This window comes from Pseudophryne corroboree, chromosome 3, assembly GCF_028390025.1.
Source record: "Pseudophryne corroboree isolate aPseCor3 chromosome 3, aPseCor3.hap2, whole genome shotgun sequence".
NCBI lineage: Eukaryota > Metazoa > Chordata > Amphibia > Anura > Myobatrachidae > Pseudophryne > Pseudophryne corroboree.
The window spans coordinates 152,184,672-152,198,538 of NC_086446.1; positions in this window are offsets into that span (position 1 = coordinate 152,184,672).

Below are 13,867 nucleotides of genomic sequence, written 5' to 3' on the forward strand. Positions count from 1 at the left end.
ACTGTGCATAGAAACACCCAATTTATCAGAGATTTAAGTGAATAAGCTACAGTGTCCAAGGTACTAAACATAATATATTCTATGGGGTGTCATAAGCAAGTTATTATAATACTTTCCTACTACATTTATAAGACATATGCATTCAATATTTGAGTAAACAAAGAGAAAATAAAGCTATATATTGGGTTTCACTAAAAAGTCCATTGGATGACTTGACTATTGTTGTTAAAAGACATAGGCATTCATATTATAGAGCCACAAACCACACTAGTAAAATAAAAACATGATAACAAGGGATTCGAACAAATGACAGTCTTAATTTGATAGTGCAAACCCAACACCTTACTAACTGTGCTAACCAGACTGTGCATACCAGACTCATAATTTATCAGAGATTTCAGTGAATAAGCTACAGTGTCTAAGGTACTAAACATAATATATTCTATGGGGTGTCATAAGCAAGTCATTTGAATACTTTCCTACTAAATCTATAAGACATATGCATTCAATATTTGAGTAAACAAAGAGAAAATAAAGCTATCTATTGGGTTTCACTAAAAAGTCCATTGGAAGACTTGACTATTGTTGTTAAAAGACATAGGCATTCATATTATAGAGCCACAAACCACACTAGTAAAATAAAAAAATGATAACATGGGATTCAAACCAATGACAGTCTTAATTTGATAGTGCAAACCCAACACGTTACTAACTGTGCTAACCAGACTGTGCATACCAGACTCATTATTTATCAGAGATTTAAGTGAATAAGCTACAGTGTCTAAGGTACTAAACATAATATATTCTATGGGGTGTCATAAGCAAGTCATTAGAATACTTTCCTACTAAATTTATAAGACATATGCATTCAATATTTGAGTAAACAAAGAGAAAATAAAGCTATCTATTGGGTTTCACTAAAAAGTCCATTGGAAGACTTGACTATTGTTGTTAAAAGACATAGGCATTCATATTATAGAGCCATAAACCACACTAGTAAAATAAAAAAATGATAACATGGGATTCAAACCAATGACAGTCTTAATTTGATAGTGCAAACCCAATACCTTACTAACTGTGCTAACCAGACAGTGCATACCAGACTCATAATTTATCAGAGATTTAAGTGAATAAGCTACAGTGTCTAAGGTACTAAACATAATATATTCTATGGGGTGTCATAAGCAAGTTATTATAATACTTTCCTACTACATTTATAAGACATATGCATTCAATATTTGAGTAAACAAAGAGAAAATAAAGCTATATATTGGGTTTCACTAAAAAGTCCATTGGAAGACTTGACTATTGTTGTTAAAAGACATAGGCATTCATATTATAGAGCCACAAACCACACTAGTAAAATAAAAACATGATAACAAGGGATTCGAACAAATTACAGTCCTAATTTGATAGTGCAAACCCAACACCTTACTAACTGTGCTAACCAGACTGTGCATAGAAACCCACAATTTATCAGAGATTTAAGTGAATAAGCTACAGTGTCCAAGGTACTAAACATAATATATTCTATGGGGTTTCATAAGCAAGTCATTAGAATACTTTCCTACTAAATTTATAAGACATAAGCATTCAATATTTGAGTAAACAAAGAGAAAATAAAGCTATCTATTGGGTTTCACTAAAAAGTCCATTGGAAGACTTGACTATTGTTGTTAAAAGACATAGGCATTCATATTATAGAGCCACAAACCACACTAGTAAAATAAAAAATGATAACATGGGATTCGAACCAATGACAGTCTTAATTTGATAGTGCAAACCCAACACCTTACTAACTGTGCTAACCACACTGTGCATAGCAGATGCCCAATTTATCAGAGATTTAAGTGAATAAGCTACAGTGTCCAAAGTACTAAACATAATATATTCTATGGGGTGTCATAAGCAAGTCATTTGAATACTTTCCTACTAAATCTATAAGACATATGCATTCAATATTTGAGTAAACAAAGAGAAAATAAAGCTATCTATTGGGTTTCACTAAAAAGTCCATTGGAAGACTTGACTATTGTTGTTAAAAGACATAGGCATTCATATTATAGAGCCACAAACCACACTAGTAAAATAAAAACATGATAACATGGAATTCGAACCAATGACAGTCTTAATTTGATAGTGCAAACCCAACACCTTACTAACTGTGCTAACCAGACTGTGCATAGAAACACCCAATTTATCAGAGATTTAAGTGAATAAGCTACAGTGTCCAAGGTACTAAACATAATATATTCTATGGGGTGTCATAAGCAAGTCATTAGAATACTTTCCTACTAAATTTATAAGACATATGCATTCAATATTTGAGTAAACAAAGAGAAAATAAAGCTATATATTGGGTTTCACTAAAAAGTCCATTGGATGACTTGACTATTGTTGTTAAAAGACATAGGCATTCATATTATAGAGCCACAAACCACACTAGTAAAATAAAAACATGATAACAAGGGATTCGAACAAATGACAGTCTTAATTTGATAGTGCAAACCCAACACCTTACTAACTGTGCTAACCAGACTGTGCATACCAGACTCATAATTTATCAGAGATTTCAGTGAATAAGCTACAGTGTCTAAGGTACTAAACATAATATATTCTATGGGGTGTCATAAGCAAGTTATTAGAATACTTTCCTACTAAATTTATAAGACATATGCATTCAATATTTGAGTAAACAAAGAGAAAATAAAGCTATATATTGGGTTTCACTAAAAAGTCCATTGGAAGACTTGATTATTGTTGTTAAAAGACATAGGCATTCATATTATAGAGCCACAAACCACACTAGTAAAATAAAAACATGATAACAAGGGATTCGAACAAATGACAGTCTTAATTTGATAGTGCAAACCCAACACCTTACTAACTGTGCTAACCACACTGTGCATACCAGACTCATAATTTATCAGAGATTTCAGTGAATAAGCTACAGTGTCTAAGGTACTAAACATAATATATTCTATGGGGTGTCATAAGCAAGTTATTAGAATACTTTCCTACTAAATTTATAAGACATATGCATTCAATATTTGAGTAAACAAAGAGAAAATAAAGCTATATATTGGGTTTCACTAAAAAGTCCATTGGAAGACTTGATTATTGTTGTTAAAAGACATAGGCATTCATATTATAGAGCCACAAACCACACTAGTAAAATAAAAACATGATAACAAGGGATTCGAACAAATGACAGTCTTAATTTGATAGTGCAAACCTAACACCTTACTAACTGTGCTAACCAGACTGTGCATAGAAACCCACAATTTATCAGAGATTTAAGTGAAAAAGCTACAGTGTCCAAGGTACTAAACATAATATATTCTATGGGGTTTCATAAGCAAGTCATTAGAATACTTTCCTACTAAATTTATAAGACATAAGCATTCAATATTTGAGTAAACAAAGAGAAAATAAAGCTATCTATTGGGTTTCACTAAAAAGTCCATTGGAAGACTTGACTATTGTTGTTAAAAGACATAGGCATTCATATTATAGAGCCACAAACCACACTAGTAAAATAAAAAATGATAACATGGGATTTGAACCAATGACAGTCTTAATTTGATAGTGCAAACCCAACACCTTACTAACTGTGCTAACCACACTGTGCATAGCAGACGCCCAATTTATCAGAGATTTAAGTGAATAAGCTACAGTGTCCAAAGTACTAAACATAATATATTCTATGGGGTGTCATAAGCAAGTCATTTGAATACTTTCCTACTAAATCTATAAGACATATGCATTCAATATTTGAGTAAACAAAGAGAAAATAAAGCTATCTATTGGGTTTCACTAAAAAGTCCATTGGAAGACTTGACTATTGTTGTTAAAAGACATAGGAATTCATATTATAGAGCCACAAACCACACTAGTAAAATAAAAACATGATAACATGGAATTCAAACCAATGACAGTCTTAATTTGATAGTGCAAACCCAACACCTTACTAACTGTGCTAACCAGACTGTGCATAGAAACACCCAATTTATCAGAGATTTAAGTGAATAAGCTACAGTGTCCAAGGTACTAAACATAATATATTCTATGGGGTGTCATAAGCAAGTTATTATAATACTTTCCTACTACATTTATAAGACATATGCATTCAATATTTGAGTAAACAAAGAGAAAATAAAGCTATATATTGGGTTTCACTAAAAAGTCCATTGGATGACTTGACTATTGTTGTTAAAAGACATAGGCATTCATATTATAGAGCCACAAACCACACTAGTAAAATAAAAACATGATAACAAGGGATTCGAACAAATGACAGTCTTAATTTGATAGTGCAAACCCAACACCTTACTAACTGTGCTAACCAGACTGTGCATACCAGACTCATAATTTATCAGAGATTTCAGTGAATAAGCTACAGTGTCTAAGGTACTAAACATAATATATTCTATGGGGTGTCATAAGCAAGTTATTAGAATACTTTCCTACTAAATTTATAAGACATATGCATTCAATATTTGAGTAAACAAAGAGAAAATAAAGCTATATATTGGGTTTCACTAAAAAGTCCATTGGAAGACTTGATTATTGTTGTTAAAAGACATAGGCATTCATATTATAGAGCCACAAACCACACTAGTAAAATAAAAACATGATAACAAGGGATTCGAACAAATGACAGTCTTAATTTGATAGTGCAAACCCAACACCTTACTAACTGTGCTAACCAGACTGTGCATAGAAACACACAATTTATCAGAGATTTAAGTGAATAAGCTACAGTGTCCAAGGTACTAAACATAATATATTCTATGGGGTGTCATAAGCAAGTCATTAGAATACTTTCCTACTAAATTTATAAGACATATGCATTCAATATTTGAGTAAACAAAGAGAAAATAAAGCTATCTATTGGGTTTCACTAAAAAGTCCATTGGAAGACTTGACTATTGTTGTTAAAAGACATAGGCATTCATATTATAGAGCCACAAACCACACTAGTAAAATAAAAAAATGATAACATGGGATTCAAACCAATGACAGTCTTAATTTGATAGTGCAAACCCAACACGTTACTAACTGTGCTAACCAGACTGTGCATACCAGACTCATTATTTATCAGAGATTTAAGTGAATAAGCTACAGTGTCTAAGGTACTAAACATAATATATTCTATGGGGTGTCATAAGCAAGTCATTAGAATACTTTCCTACTAAATTTATAAGACATATGCATTCAATATTTGAGTAAACAAAGAGAAAATAAAGCTATCTATTGGGTTTCACTAAAAAGTCCATTGGAAGACTTGACTATTGTTGTTAAAAGACATAGGCATTCATATTATAGAGCCACAAACCACACTAGTAAAATAAAAAAATGATAACATGGGATTCAAACCAATGACAGTCTTAATTTGATAGTGCAAACCCAACACGTTACTAACTGTGCTAACCAGACTGTGCATACCAGACTCATTATTTATCAGAGATTTAAGTGAATAAGCTACAGTGTCTAAGGTACTAAACATAATATATTCTATGGGGTGTCATAAGCAAGTCATTAGAATACTTTCCTACTAAATTTATAAGACATATGCATTCAATATTTGAGTAAACAAAGAGAAAATAAAGCTATCTATTGGGTTTCACTAAAAAGTCCATTGGAAGACTTGACTATTGTTGTTAAAAGACATAGGCATTCATATTATAGAGCCATAAACCACACTAGTAAAATAAAAAAATGATAACATGGGATTCAAACCAATGACAGTCTTAATTTGATAGTGCAAACCCAATACCTTACTAACTGTGCTAACCAGACAGTGCATACCAGACTCATAATTTATCAGAGATTTAAGTGAATAAGCTACAGTGTCTAAGGTACTAAACATAATATATTCTATGGGGTGTCATAAGCAAGTTATTATAATACTTTTCTACTACATTTATAAGACATATGCATTCAATATTTGAGTAAACAAAGAGAAAATAAAGCTATATATTGGGTTTCACTAAAAAGTCCATTGGAAGACTTGACTATTGTTGTTAAAAGACATAGGCATTCATATTATAGAGCCACAAACCACACTAGTAAAATAAAAACATGATAACAAGGGATTCGAACAAATTACAGTCTTAATTTGATAGTGCAAACCCAACACCTTACTAACTGTGCTAACCAGACTGTGCATAGAAACCCACAATTTATCAGAGATTTAAGTGAATAAGCTACAGTGTCCAAGGTACTAAACATAATATATTCTATGGGGTTTCATAAGCAAGTCATTAGAATACTTTCCTACTAAATTTATAAGACATAAGCATTCAATATTTGAGTAAACAAAGAGAAAATAAAGCTATCTATTGGGTTTCACTAAAAAGTCCATTGGAAGACTTGACTATTGTTGTTAAAAGACATAGGCATTCATATTATAGAGCCACAAACCACACTAGTAAAATAAAAAATGATAACATGGGATTCGAACCAATGACAGTCTTAATTTGATAGTGCAAACCCAACACCTTACTAACTGTGCTAACCAGACTATGCATAGAAACACCCAATTTATCAGAGATTTAAGTGAATAAGCTACAGTGTCCAAGGTACTAAACATAATATATTCTATGGGGTGTCATAAGCAAGTCATTAGAATACTTTCCTACTAAATTTATAAGACATATGCATTCAATATTTGAGTAAACAAAGAGAAAATAAAGCTATATATTGGGTTTCACTAAAAAGTCCATTGGATGACTTGACTATTGTTGTTAAAAGACATAGGCATTCATATTATAGAGCCACAAACCACACTAGTAAAATAAAAACATGATAACAAGGGATTCGAACAAATGACAGTCTTAATTTGATAGTGCAAACCCAACACCTTACTAACTGTGCTAACCAGACTGTGCATACCAGACTCATAATTTATCAGAGATTTCAGTGAATAAGCTACAGTGTCTAAGGTACTAAACATAATATATTCTATGGGGTGTCATAAGCAAGTTATTAGAATACTTTCCTACTAAATTTATAAGACATATGCATTCAATATTTGAGTAAACAAAGAGAAAATAAAGCTATATATTGGGTTTCACTAAAAAGTCCATTGGAAGACTTGATTATTGTTGTTAAAAGACATAGGCATTCATATTATAGAGCCACAAACCACACTAGTAAAATAAAAACATGATAACAAGGGATTCGAACAAATGACAGTCTTAATTTGATAGTGCAAACCCAACACCTTACTAACTGTGCTAACCAGACTGTGCGTACCAGACTCATAATTTATCAGAGATTTCAGTGAATAAGCTACAGTGTCTAAGGTACTAAACATAATATATTCTATGGGGTGTCATAAGCAAGTTATTAGAATACTTTCCTACTAAATTTATAAGACATATGCATTCAATATTTGAGTAAACAAAGAGAAAATAAAGCTATCTATTGGGTTTCACTAAAAAGTCCATTGGAAGACTTGACTATTGTTGTTAAAAGACATAGGCATTCATATTATAGAGCCACAAACCACACTAGTAAAATAAAAAAATGATAACATGGGATTCAAACCAATGACGGTCTTAATTTGATAGTGCAAACCCAACACGTTACTAACTGTGCTAACCAGACTGTGCATACCAGACTCATTATTTATCAGAGATTTAAGTGAATAAGCTACAGTGTCTAAGGTACTAAACATAATATATTCTATGGGGTGTCATAAGCAAGTCATTAGAATACTTTCCTACTAAATTTATAAGACATATGCATTCAATATTTGAGTAAACAAAGAGAAAATAAAGCTATCTATTGGGTTTCACTAAAAAGTCCATTGGAAGACTTGACTATTGTTGTTAAAAGACATAGGCATTCATATTATAGAGCCACAAACCACACTAGTAAAATAAAAAAATGATAACATGGGATTCAAACCAATGACAGTCTTAATTTGATAGTGCAAACCCAACACGTTACTAACTGTGCTAACCAGACTGTGCATACCAGACTCATTATTTATCAGAGATTTAAGTGAATAAGCTACAGTGTCTAAGGTACTAAACATAATATATTCTATGGGGTGTCATAAGCAAGTCATTAGAATACTTTCCTACTAAATTTATAAGACATATGCATTCAATATTTGAGTAAACAAAGAGAAAATAAAGCTATCTATTGGGTTTCACTAAAAAGTCCATTGGAAGACTTGACTATTGTTGTTAAAAGACATAGGCATTCATATTATAGAGCCATAAACCACACTAGTAAAATAAAAAAATGATAACATGGGATTCAAACCAATGACAGTCTTAATTTGATAGTGCAAACCCAATACCTTACTAACTGTGCTAACCAGACAGTGCATACCAGACTCATAATTTATCAGAGATTTAAGTGAATAAGCTACAGTGTCTAAGGTACTAAACATAATATATTCTATGGGGTGTCATAAGCAAGTTATTATAATACTTTCCTACTACATTTATAAGACATATGCATTCAATATTTGAGTAAACAAAGAGAAAATAAAGCTATATATTGGGTTTCACTAAAAAGTCCATTGGAATACTTGACTATTGTTGTTAAAAGACATAGGCATTCATATTATAGAGCCACAAACCACACTAGTAAAATAAAAACATGATAACAAGGGATTTGAACCAATGACAGTCTTAATTTGATAGTGCAAACCCAACACCTTACTAACTGTGCTAACCAGACTGTGCATAGAAACCCACAGTTTATCAGAGATTTAAGTGAAAAAGCTACAGTGTCCAAGGTACTAAACATAATATATTCTATGGGGTTTCATAAGCAAGTCATTAGAATACTTTCCTACTAAATTTATAAGACATAAGCATTCAATATTTGAGTAAACAAAGAGAAAATAAAGCTATCTATTGGGTTTCACTAAAAAGTCCATTGGAAGACTTGACTATTGTTGTTAAAAGACATAGGCATTCATATTATAGAGCCACAAACCACACTAGTAAAATAAAAAATGATAACATGGGATTTGAACCAATGACAGTCTTAATTTGATAGTGCAAACCCAACACCTTACTAACTGTGCTAACCACACTGTGCATAGCAGACGCCCAATTTATCAGAGATTTAAGTGAATAAGCTACAGTGTCCAAAGTACTAAACATAATATATTCTATGGGGTGTCATAAGCAAGTCATTTGAATACTTTCCTACTAAATCTATAAGACATATGCATTCAATATTTGAGTAAACAAAGAGAAAATAAAGCTATCTATTGGGTTTCACTAAAAAGTCCATTGGAAGACTTGACTATTGTTGTTAAAAGACATAGGAATTCATATTATAGAGCCACAAACCACACTAGTAAAATAAAAACATGATAACATGGAATTCGAACCAATGACAGTCTTAATTTGATAGTGCAAACCCAACACCTTACTAACTGTGCTAACCAGACTGTGCATAGAAACACCCAATTTATCAGAGATTTAAGTGAATAAGCTACAGTGTCCAAGGTACTAAACATAATATATTCTATGGGGTGTCATAAGCAAGTTATTATAATACTTTCCTACTACATTTATAAGACATATGCATTCAATATTTGAGTAAACAAAGAGAAAATAAAGCTATATATTGGGTTTCACTAAAAAGTCCATTGGATGACTTGACTATTGTTGTTAAAAGACATAGGCATTCATATTATAGAGCCACAAACCACACTAGTAAAATAAAAACATGATAACAAGGGATTCGAACAAATGACAGTCTTAATTTGATAGTGCAAACCCAACACCTTACTAACTGTGCTAACCAGACTGTGCATACCAGACTCATAATTTATCAGAGATTTCAGTGAATAAGCTACAGTGTCTAAGGTACTAAACATAATATATTCTATGGGGTGTCATAAGCAAGTTATTAGAATACTTTCCTACTAAATTTATAAGACATATGCATTCAATATTTGAGTAAACAAAGAGAAAATAAAGCTATATATTGGGTTTCACTAAAAAGTCCATTGGAAGACTTGATTATTGTTGTTAAAAGACATAGGCATTCATATTATAGAGCCACAAACCACACTAGTAAAATAAAAACATGATAACAAGGGATTCGAACAAATGACAGTCTTAATTTGATAGTGCAAACCCAACACCTTACTAACTGTGCTAACCAGACTGTGCATAGAAACCCACAATTTATCAGAGATTTAAGTGAAAAAGCTACAGTGTCCAAGGTACTAAACATAATATATTCTATGGGGTTTCATAAGCAAGTCATTAGAATACTTTCCTACTAAATTTATAAGACATAAGCATTCAATATTTGAGTAAACAAAGAGAAAATAAAGCTATCTATTGGGTTTCACTAAAAAGTCCATTGGAAGACTTGACTATTGTTGTTAAAAGACATAGGCATTCATATTATAGAGCCACAAACCACACTAGTAAAATAAAAAATGATAACATGGGATTTGAACCAATGACAGTCTTAATTTGATAGTGCAAACCCAACACCTTACTAACTGTGCTAACCACACTGTGCATAGCAGACGCCCAATTTATCAGAGATTTAAGTGAATAAGCTACAGTGTCCAAAGTACTAAACATAATATATTCTATGGGGTGTCATAAGCAAGTCATTTGAATACTTTCCTACTAAATCTATAAGACATATGCATTCAATATTTGAGTAAACAAAGAGAAAATAAAGCTATCTATTGGGTTTCACTAAAAAGTCCATTGGAAGACTTGACTATTGTTGTTAAAAGACATAGGAATTCATATTATAGAGCCACAAACCACACTAGTAAAATAAAAACATGATAACATGGAATTCGAACCAATGACAGTCTTAATTTGATAGTGCAAACCCAACACCTTACTAACTGTGCTAACCAGACTGTGCATAGAAACACCCAATTTATCAGAGATTTAAGTGAATAAGCTACAGTGTCCAAGGTACTAAACATAATATATTCTATGGGGTGTCATAAGCAAGTTATTATAATACTTTCCTACTACATTTATAAGACATATGCATTCAATATTTGAGTAAACAAAGAGAAAATAAAGCTATATATTGGGTTTCACTAAAAAGTCCATTGGATGACTTGACTATTGTTGTTAAAAGACATAGGCATTCATATTATAGAGCCACAAACCACACTAGTAAAATAAAAACATGATAACAAGGGATTCGAACAAATGACAGTCTTAATTTGATAGTGCAAACCCAACACCTTACTAACTGTGCTAACCAGACTGTGCATACCAGACTCATAATTTATCAGAGATTTCAGTGAATAAGCTACAGTGTCTAAGGTACTAAACATAATATATTCTATGGGGTGTCATAAGCAAGTTATTAGAATACTTTCCTACTAAATTTATAAGACATATGCATTCAATATTTGAGTAAACAAAGAGAAAATAAAGCTATATATTGGGTTTCACTAAAAAGTCCATTGGAAGACTTGATTATTGTTGTTAAAAGACATAGGCATTCATATTATAGAGCCACAAACCACACTAGTAAAATAAAAACATGATAACAAGGGATTCGAACAAATGACAGTCTTAATTTGATAGTGCAAACCCAACACCTTACTAACTGTGCTAACCAGACTGTGCATAGAAACACACAATTTATCAGAGATTTAAGTGAATAAGCTACAGTGTCCAAGGTACTAAACATAATATATTCTATGGGGTGTCATAAGCAAGTCATTAGAATACTTTCCTACTAAATTTATAAGACATATGCATTCAATATTTGAGTAAACAAAGAGAAAATAAAGCTATCTATTGGGTTTCACTAAAAAGTCCATTGGAAGACTTGACTATTGTTGTTAAAAGACATAGGCATTCATATTATAGAGCCACAAACCACACTAGTAAAATAAAAAATGATAACATGGGATTCAAACCAATGACAGTCTTAATTTGATAGTGCAAACCCAACACGTTACTAACTGTGCTAACCAGACTGTGCATACCAGACTCATTATTTATCAGAGATTTAAGTGAATAAGCTACAGTGTCTAAGGTACTAAACATAATATATTCTATGGGGTGTCATAAGCAAGTCATTAGAATACTTTCCTACTAAATTTATAAGACATATGCATTCAATATTTGAGTAAACAAAGAGAAAATAAAGCTATCTATTGGGTTTCACTAAAAAGTCCATTGGAAGACTTGACTATTGTTGTTAAAAGACATAGGCATTCATATTATAGAGCCACAAACCACACTAGTAAAATAAAAAAATGATAACATGGGATTCAAACCAATGACAGTCTTAATTTGATAGTGCAAACCCAACACGTTACTAACTGTGCTAACCAGACTGTGCATACCAGACTCATTATTTATCAGAGATTTAAGTGAATAAGCTACAGTGTCTAAGGTACTAAACATAATATATTCTATGGGGTGTCATAAGCAAGTCATTAGAATACTTTCCTACTAAATTTATAAGACATATGCATTCAATATTTGAGTAAACAAAGAGAAAATAAAGCTATCTATTGGGTTTCACTAAAAAGTCCATTGGAAGACTTGACTATTGTTGTTAAAAGACATAGGCATTCATATTATAGAGCCACAAACCACACTAGTAAAATAAAAAAAATGATAACATGGGATTCAACCCAATGACAGTCTTAATTTGATAGTGCAAACCCAATACCTTACTAACTGTGCTAACCAGACTGTGCATACCAAACTCATAATTTATCAGAGATTTAAGTGAATAAGCTACAGTGTCTAAGGTACTAAACATAATATATTCTATGGGGTGTCATAAGCAAGTTATTATAATACTTTCCTACTACATTTATAAGACATATGCATTCAATATTTGAGTAAACAAAGAGAAAATAAAGCTATATATTGGGTTTCACTAAAAAGTCCATTGGAATACTTGACTATTGTTGTTAAAAGACATAGGCATTCATATTATAGAGCCACAAACCACACTAGTAAAATAAAAACATGATAACAAGGGATTCGAACAAATGACAGTCTTAATTTGATAGTGCAAACCCAACACCTTACTAACTGTGCTAACCAGACTGTGCATAGAAACCCACAATTTATCAGAGATTTAAGTGAAAAAGCTACAGTGTCCAAGGTACTAAACATAATATATTCTATGGGGTTTCATAAGCAAGTCATTAGAATACTTTCCTACTAAATTTATAAGACATAAGCATTCAATATTTGAGTAAACAAAGAGAAAATAAAGCTATCTATTGGGTTTCACTAAAAAGTCCATTGGAAGACTTGACTATTGTTGTTAAAAGACATAGGCATTCATATTATAGAGCCACAAACCACACTAGTAAAATAAAAAATGATAACATGGGATTTGAACCAATGACAGTCTTAATTTGATAGTGCAAACCCAACACCTTACTAACTGTGCTAACCACACTGTGCATAGCAGACGCCCAATTTATCAGAGATTTAAGTGAATAAGCTACAGTGTCCAAAGTACTAAACATAATATATTCTATGGGGTGTCATAAGCAAGTCATTTGAATACTTTCCTACTAAATCTATAAGACATATGCATTCAATATTTGAGTAAACAAAGAGAAAATAAAGCTATCTATTGGGTTTCACTAAAAAGTCCATTGGAAGACTTGACTATTGTTGTTAAAAGACATAGGAATTCATATTATAGAGCCACAAACCACACTAGTAAAATAAAAACATGATAACATGGAATTCGAACCAATGACAGTCTTAATTTGATAGTGCAAACCCAACACCTTACTAACTGTGCTAACCAGACTGTGCATAGAAACACCCAATTTATCAGAGATTTAAGTGAATAAGCTACAGTGTCCAAGGTACTAAACATAATATATTCTATGGGGTGTCAT